Below are 14,391 nucleotides of genomic sequence, written 5' to 3' on the forward strand. Positions count from 1 at the left end.
AACGACATTCTTTAAAATATAAACTTATATACACTGGCGGCCAAAAGTTTGGAATAATGTACAGATTTTGCTGTTTCGGAAGGAAATTGTTACTTTAATTCACCAACGTGGCATTCAACTGATCACAAAGTATAGTCAGGACATTACTGATGTAAAAACAGCACCATCACTATTTAAAAAAAGTCATTTTTGATCAAATCTAGACAGGTACCATTTCCAGCAGCCATCACTCCAATACCTTATCCTTGAGTAATCATGCTAAATTGCTAATTTGGTACTAAAAAAATCACTTGCCATTATATCAAACACAGCTGAAAGCTATTTGCTTCATTAAATGAAGCTTAACATTGTCTTTGTGTTTGTTTTTGAGTTGCCACAGTATGCAATAGACTGGCATGTCTTAAAGTCAATATTAGGTCAAAAATGGCAAAAAAGAAACAGCTTTCTCTAGAAACACGTCAGTCAATAACTGTTTTGAGGAGGAAGGCTATACAATGCTTGAAATTGCCAAAAAACTGAAGATTTCATACAAAGGTGTACACTACAGTCTTCAAAGACAAAGGACAACTTGCTCTAACAAGGACAGAAAGAGATGTGGAAGGCCAGATGTACAACTAAACAAGAGGATAAGTACATCAGAGTCTCTAGTTTGAGAAATAGACGCCTCACATGTCCTCAACTGACAGCTTCATTGAATTCTGCCCGCTCAACGCCAGTTTCATGTATAACAGTAAAGAGAAGACTCAGGCGTGCAGGCGTTATGGGAAGAATTGCAAAGAAAAAAACACTTTTGAAACAGAAAAACAAAAAGAAAAGGTTAGAGTGGGCAAAGAAACACAGACATAGGACAACAGATAATTGGAAAAGAGTGTTATGGATCTGAACCCCACTGAGCTTTTGTGGGATCAGCTAGACTGTAAGGTGCGTGAGAAGTGCCCGACAAGACAGCCACATCTATGGCGAATGCTACAGGAAGTGTGGGGTGAAATGTCACCTGTGTATCTGGACAAACTGACAGCTAGAATGCCAAGGATCTGCAAAGCTGTCATTGCTGCACGTGGAGGATTTTTTGGTGAGAACTTTTGAAGTAGTTAAAGAAGTGCTGAACATTTTTTTCAAATTGTAATTGTAATATTTCACATTATAAATGTCCTGACTATACATTGTGATCAGTTGAATGTCACTTTGGTGAATAAAAGTACCAAGTTATTTCCATAAGAGCAAAAAAAATGTTCGGAAAAACATTATGTTGAGTCAATTATGACAGAATTTTCATTTTTGGGGGAACTATTCCTTGTGTAGGCACTGTATGTTAAGATACTAAAGATAATTAGATATACTCCCTTTCATAATACTCACAAACATAGTGCTGTTAGCAAGAGCAGACACAACACACATAAACACACAGGCACACTCCATTACTAAACAGCATAAACACACTCTTCAAGCAAAGCATGATGGGACTTCTTCCATTCTGTCTCACTAGAAGAAGAGGACACTGATGTCTGCTCATCACCATAACATCTGAACTTGAACTACCAACCTTGGCTGATTTCATTTAAATAAACAACAGGAGAGATGAGAGGTCGGGCCTTATAAGACAGACAGAAAGAGAGAGCATGAAGAAGGGAGAAAAGCATTTGATAAACAGCAAAACAGAGAGGCCTTTTTATGCAGCCCTGATCATGTGGTTGACAGTAGTTTGAGGTGAACTTACAGTTGGATGACCAGGGCCACAGAAAGTGAGAGAGTGAGAAAGACAGCCAGAAACAGAGAGAGAAAAAGTTCTGACGGAGAAATTACGACAAGCATACCAATGACCACTCAATGGGCCATAGGTGTGTGTGTGTGTGTGTGTGTGTGTGTGTGTGTGTGTGTGTGTGCTCGCGTGCGTGTGTGCTCGCGTGCTTGTGTGTGCAAAGCAGAAGAGACAGTAATGAGAGGCCAGTGTCATGCATCAGTGACCACTCGAGTGCTCATACTTGCTCTCTCTTCACCCCTATTGCATCTCACCTTAAAACGAGAGCATCACAAACTAGACAACTGACAAGGAGTCATTTAACCTGTTGGCATGGAGATGCAACAAACAAAAAATTATGTGAAGGAAACAGTGGAACAGACAATATAGCCCTCAATGCAATCTGTTGCACACAAAAAAAAAAAAGCCTTCTGATATCTAAATAATTCCTGTAATTGACAGAGAAACAACTTATTTTGATAATCACCTCTGAAGATTATCATAGTTAAGTCAATTACTAACAACCACCAGAACCCTATCCTCAACCCTAACCCTAAGAAACACCTTCATCTTTACCCTAACCCTAGTCTCAGCCTCAGACGGCACGCCCACAGACCGGCCAAAGTCTGCGCTCTAACATCTGATGCATATTAGGGCTGAAATGATTAGTCAACGTTATCGACAATGTCAACAATAAAAATTTTCCGTTGTCGAATAGTCATTTGATCTCATTTAATGTAACGTGGGATCATATGAAACTAAAGATTGCGCACAAGAAGAGCACTGCAGCTCGTGCCAGATTGAGGAGAGGAAGAAAAGGCAGCTCACAGTCCAGATGCACGCCAAACTTTCCAAACAGCTTCAGGTGATGTACTGTAGATCACAAAGTATGAGAGAATTATACAAAAATACAAACTAAGTAAATAAAGAAGCACTCTCGTTTTGAAATAAAGCGGAGCCGCCATTCCGCTTAAGCAACACTTGCATGCTTGCGTCTTTAAAGGAAACACCTCACGTTTATATCTTTCACGCAATTTTTTTTTTTTATTCAAATAATAAGGAAGCAGGTCATGTAAATACTGTCAGTACAAGCTCAGAAACTGGCATTTATGTGTGCTGCCAGCGCCGCTTCTATGAGTCACGAGAAGTGACCCAATCTAAGGGGGAGAGATTGAAACTGCATCCCGGCTCATGCACATTCTGGAGCAGGGACACTCGTCTCTCGCACGTGCTTGTTGCAGCTAGATTATTACGTGATGGCTCATGACGTAGTGAATATCGTGAAGAAAATCTGCGATACGCAGCTCTATTAAGAAGAGAGTTTGTTTTTTGTGAGTTAAAGATGGATCGAAGTGAACAAAAAGGTGAGAGAGGGTAGTCTTAGCCAGTTGTACACTGCAACAAAAGTTTTTGATTTGTGTTTATTTTGGCTTGTTTTCCAATATAAATATCTAAAACTCCTTTAAAACAATGTACATTTACTTTAGGAGCTATAACGCAGAAGAACAATTTGTTATCTGAGAATGTTGAATATAATATATAATTAATTAAAATATTTTACAATATATATATAAAAAAAAAGAAGACATTTAGACTTGCTTTCAGAGAATATATCTTGAATATAAGTATTCTGTCTTAACTGCACTGGCAGAAGTATAAACAAGTGGAAAAACACACTTATACAAAATACACTTATATTCACGATACATTCTCTGAAAGCAATTTTTAATTTCTTATATGTTGTTTCTAAAGCAAATATATCTTGTTTTCAGGATTTTTAGACAATTTTAAATGGAAAAACAACACAAAAACACTTGATTACAATAGGATTTTTTGCAGTGACTTTTTTACTGAGTTAAACTTTTTAAAAAAAGTATTTTAAAAACAGTAGTTGTTTTCCCTTTAATTCAGAGAATGTCATTTAGAGGTATTTTTAAAAGATGATTTTGTCCTCTTTATTGTTAGTAAGCATGTTTAATACAACCTTATAACCTGGGGCACAAGCTGAATAGTCGGCTAAGAGCTAACGATTAATCATTGCAATTATAGCCTGAATAGTCAAATAATCGTTTTAATAATCATTAGTTTAGTCGATTATCAAAATAATCATTAGTTGCTGCCCTAATGCAGATAGTACACAAAACTGTTAAATGCTTTCTGAACTTAATCAGTCCTAATCTGCTTGGCTGGTTTGATGAATCTTCCGCAAGTAGTCGCACACAGGACATTTTATCAGTCCGCCTGGAAACAGAGTTGTTCACAAGATTCCGCATTGATAAAATGAATGCTTTTGAGAACAAAATAATCACCAGATTTGCCCAAGTTTGCCAGGTTAGTGACATCAAATCTTTTAAAGATATTTAGAATTTCTTCTGAGGAGCGTTGCACAAGGTAAAACAGATATCCATGAGCAGAGCTGCTTATCCTACTTTGTTTACTTAGTTATGTCTGTAAAATTCTCTGTGATAAGGTTTTCTGTATTGAACTGAATTTTTACCTTAAATATTTTCAAAATTCGAATAATATTCTAATTTTTAAGTCAGCTGATTTTTAAATTGACATTGTTTCCTTAGTCCACAAGAGGGCGCACTAAATACAGCACCATTATATTATTGCAAAGTACATTCCTGGCTGTTAAAAGCGCATTCTATTTTCAACTAATGTGCATAAAATAAATACATACAAAGTTTTAATTGGTCCATATTTTCAAATGTTAAGTCAAAAGTAAAATGAGGGGGGAAAACACTTCAATAGACAGTTCATATGGTGTTACACTTGCACTGATGCCACAGTACAGTACCGCCGACACAAGCTTCATAATAATAGTGAAATACCACGTTGTTTTTTATTCAGTACAGTTGTACACTGCCTGGCAAAAAAAACAATTTGCATACTCTAATACTTCATTGGACCGCCTTTAGTTTTCGTTGCACATTTGTCATGGCATAGTTTCGACAACCTTATGCAATGTCACAACATTTATTTTCATCACGAGTTGCATTCATTTTTGGCAAGAGCTTGTATTGATGACAGGAGAGTCGAACCACTCTGATAAAGTCTTCTCCAGCACATCCCAAAGACTTTCAATGGGGTTAATGTCAGGACTCTGTGGTGGCCAATTCATGTGTGAAAATGATTCCTCAAACTCCCTGAACCACTCTTTCACAATTTGAGCCTGACAAATCTTGGCATTGTCATCCTGGAATATGCCTGTGCCATCAGGGAAGAAAAAAAATCCATTGATGGGATAACCTGGTCATTCAGTACATTCAGGTAGTCAGCTGACTTAATTTTATTGCCGCATAACGCTGCTGAGCATAGACCTGACCAATTCAAGCAACCCCAGACCATAACATTGCCTCCAGAGGCTTGTACAGTGGGCACTATGCATGATGGGTGCATCGCTTCATGCGCTTCCCTTCTTACCCTGACGCCCCCTTCAGTTTGGAATAGGGTAAATCTGGACTCATCAGACCACATTACCTTTTTCCATTGCTCTACAGTCCAAGCTTTATGCTCCCTAGCAAATTGAAGTTGTTTTTTTTTTTGTTTTTTTATTAGCCTCACTAACAAGTGGCTTTCTTGTGGCCACACAGCTGTTTAGTCCCAATCCTGTAAGTTCTTGTTGCATTGTGCATGTGGAAATGCTCTTTCACTATTAAACATAGTCACGAGTTCTCCTGTCAATTTTTTACGATGTGACTTCAAGCATTTTAGTGATCTCCGATCACGACCATTCAGGATTTTTTTCCAACCATATTTCTTCCATGAAACTGACAGTTCACCACTTTCCTTCCAGGTTTTAATAATGCATTGGACAGTTCTTAACCTTAGTTGTTTTATTTGCTTGATGCAGGCCAGTAATTTGCCCCTTCTGAAACATAGTAACATCTTTTCCAAAACCATGGGATAAGTGTTCCGACATGGTTGTTTAAGAAATGAGAAGCTACACACTGCATCAGTTAGGGTTAAAAGAATTGTTGCCAGCTGAAACATATTAATTACTGCAATAATGATCCAATCATAGGCTCTTAAGTATCTGCTTATTTAAATCCAAATGGTGATTTTTTATTTTTTTTTGGCCAGGTAGTATGTAATGGATACAACAGCAAACCAGCAGCTTGTGTGCGAGCACAGTTAAAGCACTGTAACATGTGAAGAGCAGGGATGCACCGATCCGATACTTGGATCGGTATCAGCTCCGATACTGAAGCTTTTAGACGGATCGGGTATCGGTCCGACGAGCCCGATCCAAATCCCATACTGTGTGTTAGTCATGTTCGTTACTGTCACGCTCCAAAAATGACATAAAAGAACCATAAAAACACCATTAAAGCAGTTCATATGACTCATTTTATTGAAAGCCACTTGAAGACGTGCAATAGCTCTGTGAATCACAAAAGGCTGTGTTTAATAAGTAAATATATAGTATGTGCAGTGCCAGTGCGTTAGTGAATGGTGCTGCTCTGACACACACTCACGCACAGGCTGGTGATGCACTCGCGGCTATTTTAGCCTTCACAGCGGTGCGCAATATTTGGGCGCTTCTCAAGAACAGCATCTCAGATGTAGATGCTCAATAGTTCGATTCACTTACTATACGCATTTAGAACGGCACCAGAGGTGCATTTTACCAGAATTTGAATTTGAAGAAGCAAATTAAACTACTGTGAACTTGCCTACAAACAGACACATACAGGACTTCCTGGAGAGTTTAGAATGTCAAAATAAAAGCGTGAGGATTTAAAAATTGCACGATTTAAATATATTACTGTTGTATTTAAAATTAAAAGTCATTAATAATAATAATAACAATTTATTATTATTATTTTAATCATTAGTATGTGTTTACAATTTATAACAATATATAAGTTGAAAGTGAGGGTGTTTAAAGTGCATGATTATGCTTAATAAGCTGACAGTGTGTAAGGTCATGTAAAGGCCTTAAACGGTTTTCCTTTATCGGGGTAACAAGCAAACAACGACCGGCACAGGTAAATTTTTGTCCATGCGTAGTTTGATTTTTATTTTTTTAATAAGTTGAGTTTTGGTAGAACAGCATATTTGTTTGCATGTAAATGCATTCATATAAGTCTAAAAGGTGCAGCAGATGGTAAATGAATGGTAATGAAATAGCTAACGAGATAATAACATTTTAAAACTTCGCTAATATTATAAGTGGACCACAAAGAAAAATATTAAATGTTAAATCCCAATAATCCCAAGGCTGATCTTTATACTTGCACATACAGACTATAAACTATATTACAAAAGCTCTTCCTTTAACAGCTAAGATATCAGTTTGAGCATTTGTTGATATTAGTCCATAGCAGACCATCTATCCTAAACTATACAGGTGATGTGAAGAGAACATTAAGGAAGCTTAATCATGATCACTCTCAATATCATAAAACTTTTTTATATCTATGCAGGCTACCTGTGCTGCATTATAAGCAACAGCAAGTGAATCCTTCAAATGCATTTGAGAACACTCTTAAGCCACCTGCTTCTCTCTGTAAACCCATTGCCTGCATGTGCACCCAGCAGTAGGTTGGCAGGGCAGGATCTACATTTTCCTGTCTGGCACATGCAGACATAAGCATACCCTTCCAACTGGCACAGCTATGGGGCATTCCATAGCTCATCCCCCATTGGGCATCTACACACACATAAGCACACACCAGGTGCCCAGGCCCACTTTCACTCCCCTCATTTATAGAACATAACTTATGATGTACAAATTAAGAGTTAGTGTTTACAGGCTCTAGTGAAAGTGGCCTCCTGCAGTTTGAATAAAAGAGGGACTTTGGACTGGCAATAAGAAGCAGATGTTGGGCAAAGGGCTACCATTAGCTAGTTTCCCTTTACAAGAAAAGGTGAGCTATTACACAAGAAAATAAATTCACAAATAAACAGCAAAGAAAGGGCCTGCTGTTCAGTGGAACAACCAGAGTAGGAGATGAGAAAATGATGGAGGGAATTTTTGAGGACACAGCCGGTGTCCAAAAATCCCATACTGTCAGAATACGTACTGTATTTGATGAAGGACATACTTCTCGACCAGCAAAACAGTAAGTTCTTTAGGTAAGCACATGAGTAGTATGACTAGATTCCGGACATACTTCATCTGGGGACGTGGTTATTGACCCATGACCTGAATATATGACGGAACAACAACTGCGAAAAATAATCTACTCTGGGTTTTTTAAACAAGCATTATTTAAGCATAAGGAACCACTTTCTTGGTGTATATATATATATATATATATATATATATATATATATATATATATATATATATATATATATCACTTACAGTTACATACTATATAGGGAAGGGAAGTAAAACAATTTAATAAAAATAATTATACTTTTTTAAAACGGATTTGAACAAAAGACTTATTGTTAAGCCTTCTAAGGCTTCTATGAAAAGACTGAGTTAGACAAACAAAACTAGACAAAATTGAATGGATGCCACTTAAAACTGAAGTGTTGATGTCTACGTTACAAGGTCAATCTTATGTTTATTCAGAGCCTTTCTGAGCCAGTCCTATTATTATTGATCACATTGGTTGTTGACTATACATCACCACTGAACAGCCAACAGCTGACAGGTCAACCCTTATGAATGTGCCAGACCTCCCCCCTGAGTTCCACAATTGCAAAACGCACACACACACACACACACTGACAAACAGATTGAAAACTGGTGCTTAAATCAGTTAGCCATGTAGCTGACCCGGACATGATGCATTTAACATTTGAAATACAATAAGTGGATCTAAACACAAGGGCTTGGTATCACCAACAACGTCCCTACTGTATACGATACGCATAACGATACAGAGACCACAATACGATACGTATTGCGATATGTGTTTTTGGTGATGTGGCCGTGGCCGTGGCCGAGTGACGTCTGTGGAGAGCGAGGCCAGGAGAGGAAGAGCGGTAAGGATTGACACCTGAGGAGAATTATCTCTAACACAGTTTTGTGTTTCAGTGAGAGCTGGAGAGAGATAAAGAGCAGCCAGAGCCGCAGGTGTGGGAGAAAGGGACCAGAGTCCTACAACGGCACGGACTGCAGTGACAGAGAGTGCTTCTTTTAGTTTGTTTTTTGTTGTGTGTGCACTGAAAAGTGGCACAAAATAAATAACCTGAAAGTGTGTAAGCTGGTTCCCGCTTCCTCATTTCCCCTGAACTAACCTGAAAGTTTCAGAGTGGTGCCGAAACCTGGGAAAAGGAAGGAATCACTGTTATGAAGTCCTCGCCACTGGCCGAGGTGTTCAAGACCCTCGCTGGCATCCACCAAACCCAGCACCAGGCCCTCCTAGACGAGGCCCAGGATGAGGACCGGCAGGTGTTACGGAGCTTAGCACCACAGGGGGAAACTTCAGCCACAGCTTCGGCCATCCCCCACATCACACTCGTTAAGATGGTCCAGCAGGACGACAGTTCATCACTTGACTACTGAGAGTGATGGCCAAATTAGTCCAGTGCTACCGCCCGGCGTCGCTGGATGAGGCTGTTCAGCTGACTAAGGACCACTTGGCGGCGTATCAGGGGGGCAGCGAGCCCTCTTTTCTCTCTCTCTCTCTCTCTCTCTCTCTCTCTCTCTCTCTCTCTCTCCTCTCTCCCTCCTCCCCCTCCTGTTTTCCCTGTCCTGTTCTTACTCCCCGGAAACAGGAAGTTGTTTCCCCAAAACCGGCTCCCCAGTCACAGGGAACTTTTAACCCACCGGTTCCCCCTATCTCTCTCCGCTCTCCTCCCCAGGTTAGTGAATCCGCTGCTGCGGGTGTGGGCAGGAAGTCTGGGCCAGTCTGCTGGAGCTGCAGGGAACCTGGGCATTTCCAGGACCGATGCCCCACGATGGAGGTGGTCCGGATCCCCAACATGCCACAGGCCACCCCAATCGAGCTGGAGCATACCGGATACCAGTGAGTATTAAGAAGGGGTACATACAAAGCCTTAGTGTATTCAGGTTGTAATCAAGCCTCCATTCACCAAAGCTTGGTTCAGTCAGAGGTTTTGGATACAGGCCGGTTGGTGAAGGTAAGGTGTGTGCATGGGGATATTCAAAATTACCCTATGGTGATAGTCATTATTCAATTTCAGGGACAAAAGCATAGTGTTGAGGCTGCGGTTAGGCCCCGCCCCTCCCTTCCACTAAATTTGGGTACGAATTGGCTGGAATTTACAACTTTAGTGAAGGGAATATGTGTGGATGGGTCTTGCAACAACGTATCTCGGTGTGTAGTTTGCGATTCGCTGGCTGGGGAGGCGGTGCCAGGGCTGACTACATCAGCTCCACGTAAGGAGGACGCAAGGGAGGGGGAAGTCTCAGCTTACCCAGCCCTTAGAGGATTCCCTGCAGGGGATTTCCCTCTGGAGCAGATGCCAGATGAAACCCTCAGGCATGCTTTCAACCAAGTGAAAGTGATTGATGGCCAATGCCTCCAGCCTGACATTGCTCTCTCATTCCCATATTTTTCAATGATCAAAGATCGGTTGTATCAAGTGACGCAGGACACTCAGACAAAAGAGGATACAACCCAACTGTTAATACCGTGGAGCCGTCGGGAAATGTTATTCCAGACGCTCATTATAATCCGATGTTGGGACACTTAGGGCAGGAAAAGACACTGAACCTTCTAATGGCCCTTTTCTATTGGCCGGGCATTCACATGGATGTTTGCCGGTGGTGTGCAGCATGCCGTGAATGTCAGCTGGTGAATCCACCGGCCACTCCAAGAGCACCACTGCACTCCCAATACGTTCTTGACCTGAGAGCTCCACACACAAAGGCAACTAACACAGGAGAATTTGCTCCAGGCTCAAGAACATCAAAGCTGGCTTTATAATAGTGGTACTCGACTACGGGAATTTACACAGGGAGATAAAGTCCTTGTATTACTCCCCACATCAAGCTCTATATAACTATCCAAGTGGCAAGGACCCTTTGAGGCCACACGGCGAGTTGGGGAAATTGATTATGAGGTGAAACGAACACATAGAGGTGGAGCACATCAGATTTACCACCTCAACCTCCTAAAACATTGGAGAGAGGCGGTCCCCGTGACATTGGACGACAGTGGTTCCAGAGACGCAGGAGCTCGGACTGGAGGCGAAATTAAAAGTCGATCGAGTCACCCTGGTCACTTGTGGAGACCACCTCTCACCATCCCAAGTCACAGAGGTTGCCAGGTTGCATGGAGAATTCTCATATGTGTTCTCACCTCTTCCCGGTTTTATGAATCTCATAGAGTAGTCATCCCTACAGATTACCCGAGCACAAAAAAAAAAAGTGGTTAGGGAAGAATTAAAGGCCATGCTGGGTATGTGGGTAATAGAAGAATTCCACAGATACTGGTGGTTTGGTTTCCTAAGAGCGACGGCTCCGTCTGGTTCTGTGTGGATTATAGAAAAGTCAATGCGGTGCCTAAATCTGATACGTACCCGACGCCTCGGATTGGTGAACTACTCAATCAGTTAGGTGCGGCTCACTTTTAGTCGACACTGGATTTGACGAAGGGATATTGGCAGATCCCCTTAACTCCAATATCCAGTGAAAAAACTGTGTTTTCCACACCGTTGGGATTACACCAATTTGTGGCACTTTCGTTCGGTTTGTTCGGGGCCTGGCTACGTATCAGTGGCTCACGGACAGAATCCTCAGACCGCACACTGCTTACGCCGCTCTATGAGATTGGGTCACAGTGTTAATTTTGAGCTGAACATAATTTAGTATAACAACTGTTTAAAGTAAACTGTATAACAGTTTCAATCATTTTGCACCACTCAAAAGACAATAATGTCTATAAAGTTGAGAAAAGCAAAAAATAATAATTTTGTTTCCAAAAATCGGGTATTATATTACCAGGGAATAAGTAAAAAAAAAATCAGTTACCATAGCTGCGATGAGGCTTCTAACACAGCTGCTGCGGGAGTGACAGAAAATTTTGATGTTATCCAGCATTGTATATTTTTATCTTCTTTTGCAAAGCTGTGAAAGCATAATCACTGATTTTTTTCTTTTGCAGTTGGAGCAAACCGGTAAGCAAAAATTTTATTTGCTGTGGTCCCCCATTCACCGCCATTCAAGTTTAGCCAACTTTGACAACTTCCGCTTCGCAGCATGCGGACGTGTGAAAAGAGTCCATAGTTAAGGCAAAGCCAACTCGCTTCTACACACAGTTCTTGTATTCAAATGAAGAGTTGTTTAATAATCAAAACATGAAACTGTAATTAGTCAATTTAATAGAATGCGTATAGCCCATATTTTAGGCCACACAGATTATTTTGCACATAGGCAGTGCAAAATAATCTGTGCTAAAATCAAGTGAAAAGACATTGCAACTGCGTTTTCTTAATACAGTAAGTCTTACTCACCCTCGCATGTGATATCCACCATGCCTCCACTGCAGATCTTTGGCATTTTATGCACCTCAGTTGAGAGAAGGGTACAGATTACCGAACTAACATTCAGTTTTAGATATTTACAGCCAGCTTTATCCGATTAATATTTACAATATAGGCTATTCACAATCCATGTACAGTAAAATGTGAACTGCTGGATTTGAAGTCAGAGCAACTCCTGAGATCGCCTGAGATCATTTGCAGCACTAAAATAAAGAACGAAACAGTCTGCAGGCCACTGACAGAGAAGAAAGAAATCTTTATGTACCTGTTCTGTGAGAAGCGCTAGTGGAGGGCTCGTGAGTAGCAGAGTGCCATTGAACATCTCAACAAACAGCGAATCAGACACACCCATCAGCCACTTTTCTTTCGTCTGCTCTTTAAAATATAATTGAATTAGTTCCTTCAAGTGTGCAGCTTTGTGTCTAAGCAACAACATATCTTGTCAAATGTCACTCTTGCCCTGATCAAACCTGGTATTAACATCCATCTCTGGAGATCTGTTTGGAAGTAGACAGTGCAAAATACAGGTGTAAATGGGGTCCGAAACGTACAGGCCAGTGGGAAGGTGAACTAAATTACCTGCCACTGTTCTAAAGGTACCCACCTTTTGGTTCATTTCATACCATGGTTGAGGGTAAAAGAAGCAAATATCACTGGCTATATCTTGACATACACTATATTGCCAAAAGTATTCGCTCATCTGCCTTTAGACGCATATGAACTTAAGTGACATCCCATTCTTAATCCATAGGGTTTAATATGACGTCGGCCCACCCTTTGCAGCTATAACAGCTTCAACTCTTCTGGGAAGGCTTTCCACAAGGTTTAGGAGTGTGTTTATGGGAATTTTTGACCATTCTTCCAGAAGCGCATTTGTGAGGTCAGACACTGATGTTGGACGAGAAGGCCTGGCTCGCAGTCTTCGCTCTAATTCATCCCAAAGGTGCTCTGTCGGGTTGAGGTCAGGACTCTGTGCAGGCCAGTCAAGTTCTTCCACACCAAACTCGCTCATCCATGTCTTTATGGACCTTGCTTTGTGCACTGGTGCACAGTCATGTTGGAACAGGAAGGGGCCATCCCCAAACTGTTCCCACAAAGTTGGGAGCATGGAATTGTCCAAAATCTCTTGGCATGCTGAAGCATTCAGAGTTCCTTTCACTGGAACTGAGGGGCCAAGCCCAGCTCCTGAAAAACAACCCCACACCATAATCCCCCCTCCACCAAACTTCACAGTTGGCACAATGCAGTCAGACAAGTACCATTCTCCTGGCAACCGCCAAACCCAGACTCGTCCATCAGATTGCCAGATGGAGAAGCGTGATTCGTCACTCCAGAGAACGCGTCTCCACTGCTCTAGAGTCCAGTGGCGGCGTGCTTTACACCACTGCATCCGACACTTTGCATTGCACTTGGTGATGTATGGCTTGGATGCAGCTGCTCGGCCATGGAAACCCATTCCATGAAGCTCTCTATGCACTGTTCTTGAGCTAATCTGAAGGCCACATGAACTTTGGAGGTCTGTAGCGATTGACTCTGCAGAAAGTTGGCGACCTCTGCGCACTATGCGCCTCAGCATCCGCTGTCATTTTACGTGGCCTACCACTTCGTGGCTGAGTTGCTGTCATTCCCAATCGCTTCCACTTTGTTATAATACCACTGACAGTTGACTGTGGAATATTTAGTAGCGAGGAAATTTCACGACTGGACTTGTTGCACAGGTGGCATCCTATCACAGTACCACGCTGGAATTCACTGAGCTCCTGAGGGCGGCCCATTCTTTCACAAATGTTTGTAGAAGCAGTCTGCATGCCTAGGTGCTTCATTTTATACACCTGTGGCCATGGAAGTGATTGGAACACCTGAATTCAATTATTTGGATGGGTGAGCGAATACTTTTGGCAATATAGTGTATGTACTGGTAGATGGAGGTTCCTCATGGTTTTGCAGATATGCAAAAAATGCATATATAATTTAGATATGAGTTTTGCTGGCGGTAGCAAGTTTCACTCAATTTAAATTTGGTGATCTACTATTGCTCAGATGATAGAAGCAGCCATCTTGTGTCGCATGATAGACATGATAGGCTACACTCAAACTTTCAAAGTGCTGCATAATACTGATATGTGCATCGACAAGCAGAACGTAACGACGTATGATCATATTGAATCATTGTGTATCGTTCTATTTTGAACACAGCTCTACTAAACACACAAACTAAATGTTAAAAAGACAGTGGT

The 14,391-nt window shown here is 41.2% G+C and overlaps 1 protein-coding gene across 2 annotated transcripts in view; it reads right to left on the minus strand.

Annotated features, from left to right (window-relative positions):
* LOC127415990 (alpha-ketoglutarate-dependent dioxygenase FTO-like) overlaps positions 1-14,391 on the minus strand; it is a 252,691-nt gene that overhangs the window by 213,934 nt on the left and 24,366 nt on the right. The window lies entirely within an intron of this gene.

This window comes from Myxocyprinus asiaticus, chromosome 2, assembly GCF_019703515.2.
Source record: "Myxocyprinus asiaticus isolate MX2 ecotype Aquarium Trade chromosome 2, UBuf_Myxa_2, whole genome shotgun sequence".
Lineage (NCBI taxonomy): Eukaryota > Metazoa > Chordata > Actinopteri > Cypriniformes > Catostomidae > Myxocyprinus > Myxocyprinus asiaticus.